The following is a 15,056-nucleotide window of genomic DNA, read 5'->3' as shown; positions in this document are numbered from 1 at the left end:
GTTTTGTTGGTTCAACTCTTATAATTTGAATCTCCGGAACATACATCAAGGGCTGATAAGATACCTTCTTTTTGTTTTAACTGCAACAGTATTCAACAAACAACTGTTTCTACCTACGCTGGCTTACAGTTGTAGCGACCCCAACCCTCCCCAAATACCCAATGTCAACTACAACAACTAAAAAACCAAACAACAACAACAACAATACAAAATAAATACAAAAACAAAGCGGATTCAGCCAAAACAGCACAGTGGGGTCTATAATAACTCGTCACTTTTTGGGCTGTAGTGTAACTAAATATAAAGTAATATTACAATTATCTGAATGAACTTACATTACTCTTCAATCAAGCCGCTATTGATTTCTACAAAATTATTTAAGTATATTCTAATTTCAGATTTTGATGGTCATTTGGACGAATTACAACATAACTACCCAGTATGACATCTGTCAATGTCTGTCTCATAAAACTTTAAATCTTACAATTTAAATATGTTTTACAATTTTCATTTTAAAATGAAACTTAAGAATAAAGTTAACAATTGAAATGTACAAAATTTGTTGTCTACTTTGTATATCTTTTTGTCAAAAATATATGTACAAAAACAAAAACTTTGTCCGCTTTTGTAATAAATTTTGTGATAAAAATTTTAAGGTGTCTACTACACATGTACATGGACAATCTTTAAAATCAAATTGAATTGTGTAAAACAATTGACAATTTTCTTCGATTGAATATGGATAACACATAATGTTAACCTTGTCACCTATAATGGCAATCGCTCGAATGAATCAGAAAAGATTTGGATTAGATGATTCATTTCAATGGCGAATAAGATAGCTATACTCAGTGTATTGTCACTAATGAGACTGTTTAACAAAATGACACATAATATATGTGTATTGTGCATTGGCAATTGAAGAAAGCTTATTTTTCCTAAGAAATATAATGTACTGGCTACCCCTGGTATAAGGCTATTTTAAATAACACCGACATTATTTTGTTAACGCTGAACAATGAAAGATATCCGTGCCAAATAGAGACATATATCAAGTTCTTTCTTAGGTGATAAGAACTTATACATCGATGTCACAATGTATGCATTGACCCTTCTTGAAAAACTTCGTACACCGTTTGCTCGAGTCCAACAATCTTCTTTTTTTTTAGAACTTATAAAACCAAGTTACTTTTAAACATAAATATACAGTTTGACGTCTCCGATTTAGACTTAATTACCGAATTTGTACTTTAAGGACGATGAGCAATTGGATGGTGTCACACGTCGAGCAGAATCTGATTACCCTTCCAGATCACCTGAAATCACCTTCAAGTTTGTGATATGGGTCCTGACGCTGCATTTTGTAAGTCTTCAATTGTCTATGTTGTTTTTTGAAGAGTTCAATACTGTTGTTTTTCTTTCGTTAGTTAGTGTTGTTTTTTGAAGAGTTCAATACTGTTGTTTTTCTTTCTTTAGTTAGTGTTCTGTCATGGCTTTTTCCATGTATTTGTCTCCGACTTATAAGAGTTTGACTACCCCTTTGATATCTTGCGATTTATTTTACACTATATAAAATGAAATAATGAAAAGTTTACTTTAAGTTGCCTTGATTCAAAGGGTTAACACTTTCGATACTACGAAGAAAATGTCAAAGAAGTTTATAATGTGTCGATTAAACTGACAAGTCTGGCCTCATTTTTTCATTGTGCACATTAACATAAGGATTACTGTTCCGTACAAGACTTATTACAATATAATACATTATTGATAAGATGTAGAATGAACTAAATGTAAAATGCAGATTAACTTTCTATGTAATATTTTAATTTTTATCGCTGCTTTGTGCTTTTATTAAAAGGTTAATATTTAATGATACAGCAATTCTACCATAGACTCGTTAAGTCATTCCGATAAATGAACTTAAAATCTATAACAATGAAAATATCAAATATATTAACTTCACCACTTTGAAATATGATTTACAAATTACGTACTGTGAAGATATATAATATGTTTTAAAAAGATGTTTCAATTATTTGGAAGGGGAATGTCATTTCATCTAGGATGAGAAGGTACCTTAACCTTTTCAAATCTTACTTCTTGACCTTGTTAGATCTACCATACATATCTATTCAAGGCAAATTTTATATTCTTGGTTGTCAAAAAAGATTCAAACTAATAGCAGTACATTAACCACTGAATTTCACACTTAAATACTTGCAATATAAACGTTTGTTCCTAGCAGCTGCTACATTTATCAACTATTTGTACTAGCAAATGTCCATATACAACGGAGAAGACAAAATAGTAATTCCAAAGTTGCTTCAATATCTAACCACGATTTCTTGTCAAAAATGGTTTTGGTTGCTGGCATTTTGTTTAAAGTGGTATTGGTTGTACATTGACAGAAAAATATAACAAATGGATTTTATGAAAAGCATAAATGATAAACTCAATAATACAGGGTATTTTTATATTTCATTATTGGACATGATATGAATCACATTTTCTTGGGATACATGGATTCATCCCTCTTCAATATAGAATATGAATCATATAAAACATCAAATTAAGACAAATTAAAATGAAATGAATTATGCATAACATCATCAAATATGAGACAGTTAAATATACAATGTACATGTAGTAATTTCATAATTCTGTTCACAGTAAGTCATTTACATATACATTTTGATATAATTGTATATTTTTTTTTATTAAGCACTATATTATTATTTAAAGCACTGAAATAAAAGCACATTGATGCAATAGAAAAATTAAATGTAAACTAGAAATTAAGTAACTATTCTTGAAAGTAGAAAAAACTTGTACAGAAATTTTATTTTTTCTCTTAGAAAAAAGAAACCTTGAAACCTGGAATAAGTTTATAGCGTTCTGCTTCTTATTTCTAAATTACATATTAACTGTATACAATATCTAAACTATGTATAGTGGGACCAAGAAAATTGCACTGATACTGTCGTGTTCAGTTATAATATATTAAAAAACAATACAATATTTTTCATGATTTATGTAGGATCTGATGGTCATATTAATGTATTCACTGGTAAAATTACAATATAACGCACTCATGATATTGACTTGTGAGAATGTAAGCAGTGAAAACCAATAAAACAAAAACAACATCAAAACAAGATTCTCTTTCTCCTTTAGAGGGACGTAGACAACCACTGAACTATTATCTAAAACGTCACCAACTGGATAATGAGTGCGTTTGTTTGGTTCCTTACATTAACTCATCTCTTTCGTTTATTTTCACACTAGGTGCCGAGATCATAGTCGTATTTGAACATTTCAAAAAAGGGTACTGAACAAAATTTTCATCAAATACTAAAACCTTTTTGTATAATATGTATACAATATACGCAATGTACTGTTACAGCTGGATAGATAATAATGACAACGTCTGAAAAAAAAATAACTTGAAAGGTATTATAAAAAGACGGATCTATCTGTTCGTTTAAAAAGCTTTTGTTTTGTTTCGGTACTGTTAACTTGTTTATCATGTTCCACATGCTCAATTGTTCAGGTGACGCATGTCATGTGTAATGAAGTTTTTACCAATACATGAACTTTTCTATATAAAGTACATATTAAACATATCTGTAGACTTGTTACAAAACCAGGATCATGATACAACATTCTATGAGAAATGACATTAAAAATGAAAAAGCAAGTACTTGATTTGAATATAATAATTTCAATCATATTTGATGCGTTTTGTTCTTGCACTTGAAAAACACCCTTAGGTCAAAATTCTCTTGTAAAACTATGTGTGAACTATTCCTTATTAGTTTTCATATCCTGTAATATTGAAATTTTTACAATACATTGGATTAAAATGGGATATTTCAACTAATCTTACTAACACCAATTGAATGGTAGAAAGGGCAATGCATGTTCTTGAAATCAAGTTTACCAAGCGGATAACATCAGAATACATAACACATAATTATTGAAGCAATGCATTTTGTAGTTAAGTACTGTATACTTTTCAGTTAAGATTTGCCCTGTACTAAAATATTTTCTTTAAGGCGAAATTGGCCTTTTATTCTAAACGTATTAACACTAACGCAAATAATAGTATATAAATAATCACAGATGAATAATAGAAATTCTAACTCTTAACCACACACAACTTTGGTCTTTAACAGACATTTCTATGTTCACAAAAATGTGTCAATCATAAGGCACTGATATGCTTGAAAAACAAACAAACTATAGCTACACCATTTGGGGTCGTGGAGCGTTTCTTGTGGACACTTGGGATACTTGTCGCATGTCTCGGCACGTATTTTTTGGAGATTGTCCTGTTTGAAAATTTGATGAGTTTGGTGTATTTTGAGAACTATTTTTGTCATTATTGTCTGTTTCAGCGCCATAGAATTCCGGTTTATCTAGAATTCCACCTCTTTCTCGTTTCTTTTGTTTGAATCTACCTGATCTTGATATAGACAATGTATGTTTTAATCTTTGTTTTTCTCTCTCTGCATCAGTTTGGGCGTCCGCCAAGCGGAGTGATTCGGATCGACGGAACTCTTTCTTATATTCCTCTTCTTTCGACTTCGACGTTTTTTTCCAAAATTTGAACCAAGACATCTTGAAAATATTCCAAAATATCAAAATAATGTGTTATGATCTGTTATGTTATAATCTGCAGTCAGTCCATTGCACATAGTCTGTAAAAAGAGAAACAAAATAATTAATTAGCAATCCAAAATTGTTGTCCAAGATATCTTTATAGGAAAATACCAATACAGTTTCGGTTTCAAATCAAACTATATTTTATTTTTAAGAGAAAAAAAAAACCATAAAGGAACACATTCGCTTGATTTGGTACGTACACGCATATAAAGGTACTATATTGTATCGACTTTCCAAGTCTTTGAACGATATAATTTTTATATTTTTGAAATTGTTTCATTTACGGATAGGCTATATATGCAATATAAATGTTCTACATTTCTTGTGCGTGTTTTGTAAAAGTAACGAAAGCAATGTTTTTCGGGGCGGGATAAGAATAGATAATTCGCGTGTCTTGCAGTATTTTAACTCTTTTCTTTGCTTTTTAAGACAATTAGGGATTTAAAACCTTTTGTCCTTTTAACCCCATCAATTTGAAATATTGTTTTTGTATGTTGACCAAGGGCTTAGGGCAACAAAAACACATAACCTAAACATACGAATCGTCGTAAGACGTTGGGTCTATAACGTGCAAACTGTGTCGAACATCATCATTTTGATTGTGTATTTTCGGTGTACATTTTAAAATAACAATTCTCCCCTCATAGTATTTTTTCTGTCCATTTCAAGGTCTTGGCTGCTAACGTGACACAATTTTCAGACAAGAACTATAATAATACTGTATAAATGGAAAACATATTAACTTGGTGGCCCAAAACAATTTGTTGAGTATTTGAACAATTGGTTGTTTCAATGTTTGATCAAATTTCAATAAGAGAGTTTTTATTTTTAAAGGAAACCCGGGCCCACAAAGTATAAAATTTCAAATGCTAGTAAATACATCTTGACCAAAATCTGTTATCCGGTTAGACTTTGAAAAAGACTTCATCGGTTATGGCAAATCATAACTTTTTCAAAAATAAATTGGGAATTTGTAATGTTAGTTTTCATTTTGCTACACAAGAAGATCAACTTACAGTGAAGGGAATTATTTAAAAACGATTAAAAAATAGCAAGAAGATTACAACTCTTTTAACAATGATTCGTTTTTACGTTTGGAAGTACGTGGTAGATTGTATCTTCGTTGATGTAAGGGGCATTAAATCGCCAACAAAGACATAAGCAAAACCCTACCTCTTTCAAAAAAGATTATCGGTAAATACGATTAAACAAAAGACAAAACTAGAAACAATACATTTGATACACAGATTAAATCTGTCAAAACAGATTAGTTCTTTACGGATTAGTAATGTTACACGAGATAAATCTCAGTTCATTCAGTTTTTAAAATTATGTAGGCCAAGAGCTTATGGTAAACCAAATGAAGGTGTGTAGAATTTAATTTCGGTGGGAACATGTAGCATATACAATTCATATGTTATTCTCAATATCATACAATGAGAGCACGTTAGTGTATGTCTATCTTATTTTGACCATTTTGAACAGATAATCAGATAAGTAAATTCCTATTAATTTGCATGCGGCCTATATTGAAACTGGTAAAACCATACTTTTTGTTTATGGTTTGGAGTTGTAAGCAAACATCGATTGAAAACAGATAAACGAACGAGAAATCATGCTTTAGTTATCCAATATTGATCCCACATGGGCTCGGGAATGGACCTTCCCTGTTTTGATTTATTCAAAGTAAAATGTCGTTAATTTCTCTGGTAATTTTGATTTAGTTTTTAAGGTATATTTACTTTAATTTTCGGTATTAAAATAATGAAAAGGGGTCATGATAAGAAGTATCAGAATGGCTAACTAAATTGCAAGTACATTCAACTATCATTAATTTATTTTGGATAATCATGAACCGGACGGAACACTTTACATTTCAGACGACATGTAGACATTTAGCAACCTTTAGTTATACCATATAAATGCATCGATGATAAGATTAAATAAATATATGTTTTCTAAATATCAGCTATTCTATTTGCACTTTTGATAAGAATAAACAATTCTTTTCAAAACATTGTATTGTTTCTAAGATTTCGTTATATTTTAAAAAGGTGTAAACATGCAGTACTATGATGTAACTGTTTGCATTTGTATTACCAAATGTCACATACAATTTAAATGACAAAATTTTATCTACTGATTTAAGAACTTTGGTTATTTACAGTTGTGTTAAATCAATACAAAATGTTTGACAAATATACCTGATATATATACGTCTTTCTTATATCTTATCTCCAGACACTGTACAAGGACAACTGAGTTCTTTTTAAATTAAAACTCCAAAACCATGTGAAAATTTATAAGTCTTTAGAGATTTGTACAAATAAATAATATATTGGATAGAAATAGTGTATTATAATTAGCCTTTCTTATTTTATTATCATTATTATTATTATTATTATGACAGGTTTTTCGCCAGTTCACATTAAGACATGTCGAACCTATTGCTTTCCTACCAAATGTGTGCCTTTTTTCGTCGTTTGTTGGGTAATTGATTCTTTTAAGCCTATCGAGCATCACTTTTGAAATTCATTCATTTTAAATAAAAATGCATGTGTAATTTGATTTCTTTCATAGACTTTTAATGGTCTTTTATTTGAACTTAATTTAGTGGTATCCCTCTCGCCGCGGACATTGGTAATCTCCGGTTCGGACCACTGGTCAGGTTAAATGTTAACTCGGTTTTGATATGTTTTACCCTATGACACTAAACATGTCTTTATGCAGAAGGTTACATTGCAAGCTAGTACAATGTGTATCCGTACAGTACTAGATCGACATGTTGAAAAAAATCTGCTAAATCTGATGACACAGATTTTTGTTCAGAATTTTTTGTTTTTGGATTAAATTCGTGCGTTTTTATAAACAGATTTTCGAAGCCTACTTCTTATTCAATTCTCAAATAAATATATACAGTCTACACCAAAAACTTGTCTACTGTAGTTGGTTAATCTTTTGCAAAGTTATCTTATATATCACATTTTTATGACAGGGTCGTTTAATACACTTGCATTAGCACATAAAAAAGAAATTAGATAAAACGCAAATTTAATTACCCATTAAAGGATCCTCTGTGAGATTTTCCGTCAATTTTTTATCTCTGTTATCACCTGATATTTCATAAATACTTTCATACGATTTTACAGTTAATAACTCAGAATAGGAAACCAATTGTTGCGGAAATTTTAATGTTTTCCTGTTATAAACTTTATTCTATTTGTAGTGTATTACATGTACTTATACACGGTGTGAATTACATGAGAAATGATATATAAAAACATTGCACCATGTTTACCTTATACAAAACCTATAAACAGATGTAAACATATGGGTAAATATCGAATAACAGCGGTAAAACTTTTTTCAAGGATTATCTTAGTTAAGTTCTTATTCTTTAAATGTATATTTAAAGGCTGAATGGAGGGATGTTTACCCGAGTATTTTTTTTAAACATATTCAGAACTATCTTCCGAGACGACCATTAAAAAAAAGTATCAAATTTTACTGTTTCTAAATACAGAATTCGTGAATGAAAAAAATGGGCTTTTGATGCTGTGATTATTTGACATACCCGTAATTCATCTTTAAAACGCTTGTACCAAAACCGTAACATCATGATTGGTTTGCACGATAATTCAAAATTGTACTTTCATCTTGTAAAATAAGGTAAATGGGGCTGTATTTTGTGTATCATTACCTTTTGTTTCACATGTAAAATTGAGAATGGACCAAAGAGAAGAAAACAGCCATAAGCCATCAATGTGTCTTCAAAAATAAATGGGAAATGTGTCCATGGGACACAGATGATGCCCCCGCTTGCATATCAAATACAATCATAAAGGCACATAACTGAAGAACGATATATTAACTCTAGAACGGTAAAAGTGAGACCACCAAAATTGAAACTTGAGCTGTATGTTGTAGCAAAAATTAAAGCATTGTATATAAGTTTCATAACCTTTGGTTGAGGCAAACGTAAGTCAGACAAAAATTTTGCATTTTTTTCCATTTGTAAAGGGGCATTACTCGAGAACGGTCATAGTGATGCCACCAAAATTCAAACTTGATCTGTGTTTTTGTAGTAAAAAGCATTGGGACGTATGTACGTACAGACGGACAATAAATTAATTTCCCTTCCGCTACGGCGGGGGCATAAAACAATACAACTCAAGACTCTTGACTTGGGACTGGAGCAAAATTTGTTTTATGAGATCTCAACCCTCCCCTATACCTTTAGCCAATGCGGAATAAACAAACGCACAGTAGAACAGTTTAAAAGAAGTGTGAGTAAGTAAATAAAGTTCTTAATGTTTAGATTTTATCATTTTGCAACTTCTTAACAATATATCCCGATTGTTTCTTTTTTCAATTTATTGTACTAGTATCTAATTTGAAGTAAATGTTACATGCGTATCTTGTAAATAAAAAAACATACTTTTTACGAATTTCAAAAAATCTGAAAGAAAAATATACAGATTGATTACGTATTTCCTGTTATGTTTTCGTTGTCTGGGGATTCGGAAATTGGTAACTGAGCTAATACACAAATATTGTCCATGTATATGTCTAATGAAATATATTACGAGTATCGCAAGATTCGTTTGCTATTGTACAGTAAAACTGCCTAATGCATGGTGGTCTTTACATGGATTATCGTGCAAGTTTATGAATGAAACCAAAGATATAACATGTTTTATAACGATTTATAGCTAGTTGTACATATATCTATTCTGCAAGGTTAGGACAAATTCAATAGAAAGGACTCTCAAGTAACCTGAATATATATACTATACAAGACCATGCGACACTTTCAATAAACTGGTCCCTGGTCCCTTCTTCGTCACTGAGGCAAGTTTAGTTTAAACATATTTATTTATAGTGGATTGGGAAACAATTGCAACTTATATTAATCCCTTTCCACTTTGCGGGTGAGATTGCTGTAGCGGTATTAACCTGCTCTTTTTCGAAATCTACAAGGATACATCTTTAACGTGCAAGAGATATGGCTCTCTCTTAACACGGGTCAGACATTTATCGTCCCCTTCCGACGGACTATCATCGTTTCCTCAAGACCATACTCGCAAATGGTGTCAAGGGAGAGCCGAAAATTCAGTCCCTGAAATTTTCATCCCTGAACGGGAATCGAACCAGGAACCTTTGTGCTAGTAGTCCGATGCACTAACCACTACACCACGGCTCTCTTACTAGGGTAAGGAGTCGATTTCACACAAAAAACCTTACGACTAAGATTGGTCGTAAGTATACTGAATTGTCCATGACTTACGATCATTCTTATATATATAGTCGTAAGTTTTTTTTGTGAAACCGACTTCTGAACTTTTTATATTACCTTATCAATTAAAGATGGTTATAATTTTCTGGATGCTTTAGATCTGGAGATAGACACGGACCATCATCGTACATCTTTGAAAGCCTATTGTTTTGTAACATGTTTTGTCCCGTTCCTATCAAATTAATGTTTAATCGCTATCTTTTATTATTCCCGAATATCTTCTTCACAAATGTAAAAAAGCTACATAAAATGTAATGTCACAGTTCTTTAAACGGGTATAATTTATATATGCACGTGTGTTCATTCGTGAACGTTGCAATATGAATAAGCCTCAACAAATTAAACATTTAGATACATAGATAGATCGGCAATTCATGCAATGTATACATGATTTTCTTTGATGTTTTTATATATACTTATTTGTATGTGAATGTTACATAATCGCCAAATATGTTAACTTAAGTTTTGGCATCATATCACATCCTGATTGGTTACCCTTGATGTGCTATTAAAATCAAAGCTCTCTGAATAGATTTAATACATTTTTTATTTTATAAATTATTTCCGATGTCTGCTAAATATTTTGAATATAGATAATTATGCATTGTATAAGGAAACAAAACGGACAAATGCAAGGGGAGGAGGCAGCTCCTTTGCTATAGAAGGGAAGAAGACACACCAGTTACAATTCGTCAATTGTCTAACAAATGCCCATTGAGTCACTCATCAATTTTTTAAGGGAGTTGGCTTCTCAGTTTCAAAGTAATTAACTTTTCAAAACACTAGTTTCCATTGATAGGGGATTAATAAAGGAATCCAAAGAGCAAAAAATATATATATATATATGTCACCGTGCTTGTTTTCGAGATATTAGCCATTGAAATTTTGGCGGGAAAATATTCTCTCTTGACTTTTCATAGCTTTATCATTAACAAGTTGAAGTTCTCAAAAACTGTTAAAAAGTAATTAAAATTTTATAAGACTTTTACAGATGGCTTATCATTATATATGTAAAAGATTTACAAAAAGAAAAATGGGGGTCACCGGGCAGATTTTTTCAACGCATTCAAATGGATAAAACCAGAGGATTCCGAAAATCTAACAAAAAATCCAAAACATGACAAGCCAGCTTCCTTAAGGATGTACTTAGGTGAGGTTTTGGAAATTTGTGGCCAATGTTCGGACTCCTTGGTATTTTTCCATCAATACAGGGTAAAATATTTTGCCCCATAACACCCCTTTTTCTTTGTATAAAAGACTTCAATAGCTCATAAAAGGCCATTTTCCAAAATTTGAGCAATTTCTTAATTTTTGTTCTTTGGATTTGAGACCCAAATAATACCAATGCAAATGTAAGGTAAAAGTCCGAGTCAGCCTTTTCCCGCTTTTTTTAAAAACTCAAATAGCTTATTTTGTTTCTTAACTGGTACTCTTTCAAAATGTAGTATCAATTTTAATTTCTTGATTTTTTAAATTTCACCTAAGTACATCCTTAAAGAAACGCATCTGAGTCCAATATCGTTGATAAATTTCAAAGCTGTATTATACATATTTAACTGATCTTTCCTGCAAATGCCAGTTGACGTTCGGCTTCTGTACACGTTGAAGATATACATGTATATCTAAATAGTTTGAAATATATTTGTTGCGTCCAAATAGGATTTTGAATTTCTCTTTTGACAATAATGTCAGTACTTTGAATATATTAGGCAAAATTTATAGCAATGTTCATTGTTATTTTTTGTGAAATTTTCAACGCGAGATGAATAATGCGTGCTAGTTATAGCACTAAACCCATATAATAATCAATCAATAAACAAACCAACCAATTGAAATAATCTTTAGTAGATACTGATCCCGCATAATTAATTTCTCGTCAATATATGAAATGGCTTTCAGAGCATTCAATTTTATAATGTACAATTGAGAAACATCTGCAACTCTTCAGTCAATAATGTCAAACAACATGTTGCTTTGGTAAAATTGTTTTTTTAAGTTTTCAAAATCATTAATTATTGTACATCTGTTGCCAAAAGAACAATTGATAACCATTAACAAATGCATGATCGATGTAAAATATATACACAAACGTAACTGTCAATACAATGAAATAAATGTATGCAAATTTCAAAATATTCAAATCAATCTTAATGGAAAAAGATGTTAACAAAATTTATAGGAAGCAGTAACTAAATGGAAAAATATTTTTAAATTTCACAAAAAGATAAGAACTATTATTTCTAGTACCATACCATGTTTGCTTATTTCTTGGTCTGAAATGTTTAAATATGTCAAAACTGTAGGTTTTCAGCAACAGTAAAGACTTTTTGCAATATCAGATTCACCAAAATACTTTATTATGTGCTAGACAAGGAAACATCTATTCTTTTTTTTCCAAAACTATAAAAAAAAAAAAATCTGCGTTTTACAATATCAAAAGCATAACTCCGAATTTCACGACCGTTAAATAATGTATAAAACAGAAATCCAATGTCGTCTCAGGTGTTCCGCCTTTTACCATTATGCAGTTTATTGACTGACTCTAGTATGCATCTCATTTCAGACTTAAAAACGACTCTGACGAGAAAAGAGAGGACAGTCGAAATAACTTAAGACGGTGCCGTAAGCTGTACAATCACAGACAGTATATCAACTTCCACTCAATGTTATTTCATTTTAGAACTAATAGAAACAGCGGAACGTAAGCAGAAAGTCACTTTGAATGCAAGCAAGACAACTTAAGACGATGCCTGAAACTATCCAATCAAAGAATAAAAAATGTATAATACAATATAATTAATTCTGTCCTATAACTTCACATATTGTTTACCAACGGCTTTGAGCATTGTATTGTTATTTGCCTGTTACTAGTAATCAAATGCGCTGGAACCAACTCAAACGTTTCTCAATCGCTGTATATACATACGCACAATAACAACTGCTGCACTTACAGAAAGAGTTGTAAAAAGTGAAAAATATTAAAATTGAGGATTTTTAACAAAAAACTTACCCTTCAGTTAAATTCCATTAAAATTCAAAAGATCAACGTCAGTTATTATCAATGGTATTGACACATGTGTTTAATGTTTATATTATTCCAAGTTCTAATAATCCCTCTGTTCTTGCATCTTAATACCAAACTCCTTTCAGAAAAATTGTAAATCTTTTAAACTAATAAATTTCAAATTTTAACTTTTGAATTGTTGTAATGTGATAAACAAAACGAATACTAACAAATCAACGGTCTTATTATAGTTCTATTGAACCTCACTCAATCTTCAATAAAATAAAATGCACAGGTAATCTTTTTCACACGGATAATACTTATATCAACACAGGTATTTTTTTGCTATGAATGCGTATTTCTTGGTGCGTGAACAGGTCATGGGTTACTTTATTAAATCCCTTTGGTAGGTAGATTGGGTAAATTTTAATTTCAGACCAAATCACAAAATCGATAGTAAAATGACTTCACTGCATACAGGACAAAGACAACCTGACAAATGTTCTAATTATAACAATATGATTCAATAATGAAAATCAATGTTTGTTTTATAACAAAGTAATGAAATGGTTACACTATCATGTGTTTTCTGTTCCTAAAATTAATTACTTGTTATTCCTTTTTTTGTAATGGCGATAATGAACAAATAATGAAAATGACTATAAATCTAAAAGCATGCATTTTTACTGAACGTATTTTAAAGTTTCGAGATAAAAAAAAATTGAACACAAGATTCTACCTTACTCCAATAACTTATGTTTTCATAGAATCCTTGGTATCTTCTGTACTGCGGCTTCCATTGTACACTTTAAACTAATATGACTTAACCCCCAACAGGTCAAATCTAGATCTACCAGTCCCAAGTCTTGATAAAGGAGAATGGACAGTCTTGGAAAACAAAAGTCCAATTGTCCAGAAGAAAAAACACAAGCGTCCCTCGCAGCAACAAACACATTTGTTTTGACTTGAAGAGTGATTTAATACCATTAATTGTAAATTCTTCTTTTTCTTAGGATGTACATTAAAGTTAACTTTTCAGAGTAGGATTAAATAAAAAAAACTTTCACCTTTCATTTTTCTTTTCTATGCATCTCTTACCATTTTTCATTTATTAGTTTAATTTGTTTTTATTTATTCTCTTCAAATGCGCATACTATGCATGAAGCAAAAATAGTTTACCGATGATCAGATATCCTTGATCGAGATAACATATCAAATCTGTGTGTGAATTGCATGAAACCCAAAAGGGACTGAGTCGACACGCTGTTGTTTCCCGCCATACGTGCACAATTCGCCATTCGAATCCACCGAGCAAAATAAAAATGAGAAGTGTTTCTAAAGAAAGCGCTTTCACACATTGTACAAAAAAAATGCAAATTTAAACAAAAAACAACGTGTCATACATCTTAAAAAGTTATCCTGAAGTTTAAAGATTGTATAATAGTACTTGACAGCGACACAGATCGTATACACAAACAATACATGCTCTTGTTTGGTTGTAAAAACCATAAAAAGCACTGTTTGTTCAAACATACTTTTGCATTAAACTAAAACTTCAAACAACTCGTATACTTTACAAATCTTATAGGGAATTGTATAGTTGTTTAAAATAATTTATTTTAATATTTCGTCTGGCTGTATTAAGTGTGTAATACTGTGTACCGGGAGATGAAAAACTGTTGTGTTGTGGGTGTTTTAGAATTTATTTTTTTCTCTCTTTGACTATACCTATGTATTGATTACTGATCATCAATCTTACATTATGTGTTGAACAATCATTGCCATTTTATGATGTTGTTGTAACAAGTAAAAATTTGGTCCACACCATTCCAATGAATTGATTGATTGCCAATGGGTGTTATACGAAGAAAATTGTACTGCCCCAAAATTATTACTGAACATTCATTGCCTCTAAATAAATTATTACATGTAATTACAGTTTTAAGTTTATGCGATTTTTTATTCCAAAATTCGTCAATTTTTTTTTCAGAAATATTCATACAATTACCTTCCGAATAACACATGCATCTATTGAAAGGATTTCCGTGTGCAAGTAACTTTTTTTTTAATTTGAGGTCAAATCTTACGAAT

The 15,056-nt window shown here is 30.9% G+C and overlaps 1 long non-coding RNA gene across 1 annotated transcript; it reads right to left on the bottom strand.

Annotated features, from left to right (window-relative positions):
- Window positions 1-2,459: 2,459 nt before the first annotated feature.
- On the bottom strand, window positions 2,460-13,485 carry LOC139512438 (uncharacterized). The gene is made up of 2 exons (XR_011662262.1): window positions 12,972-13,485; window positions 2,460-4,700 (listed from the first exon to the last, which is right to left on the bottom strand). It is a non-coding gene; the product is annotated as an uncharacterized lncRNA (long non-coding RNA).
- Window positions 13,486-15,056: the final 1,571 nt, after the last annotated feature.

Source organism: Mytilus edulis, chromosome 2 (genome assembly GCF_963676685.1).
Source record: "Mytilus edulis chromosome 2, xbMytEdul2.2, whole genome shotgun sequence".
Classification (NCBI taxonomy): Eukaryota; Metazoa; Mollusca; class Bivalvia; order Mytilida; family Mytilidae; genus Mytilus; species Mytilus edulis.
Note: the sequence above shows the minus strand (reverse complement) of the source record. Positions and strands in the feature narration are given on the sequence as shown.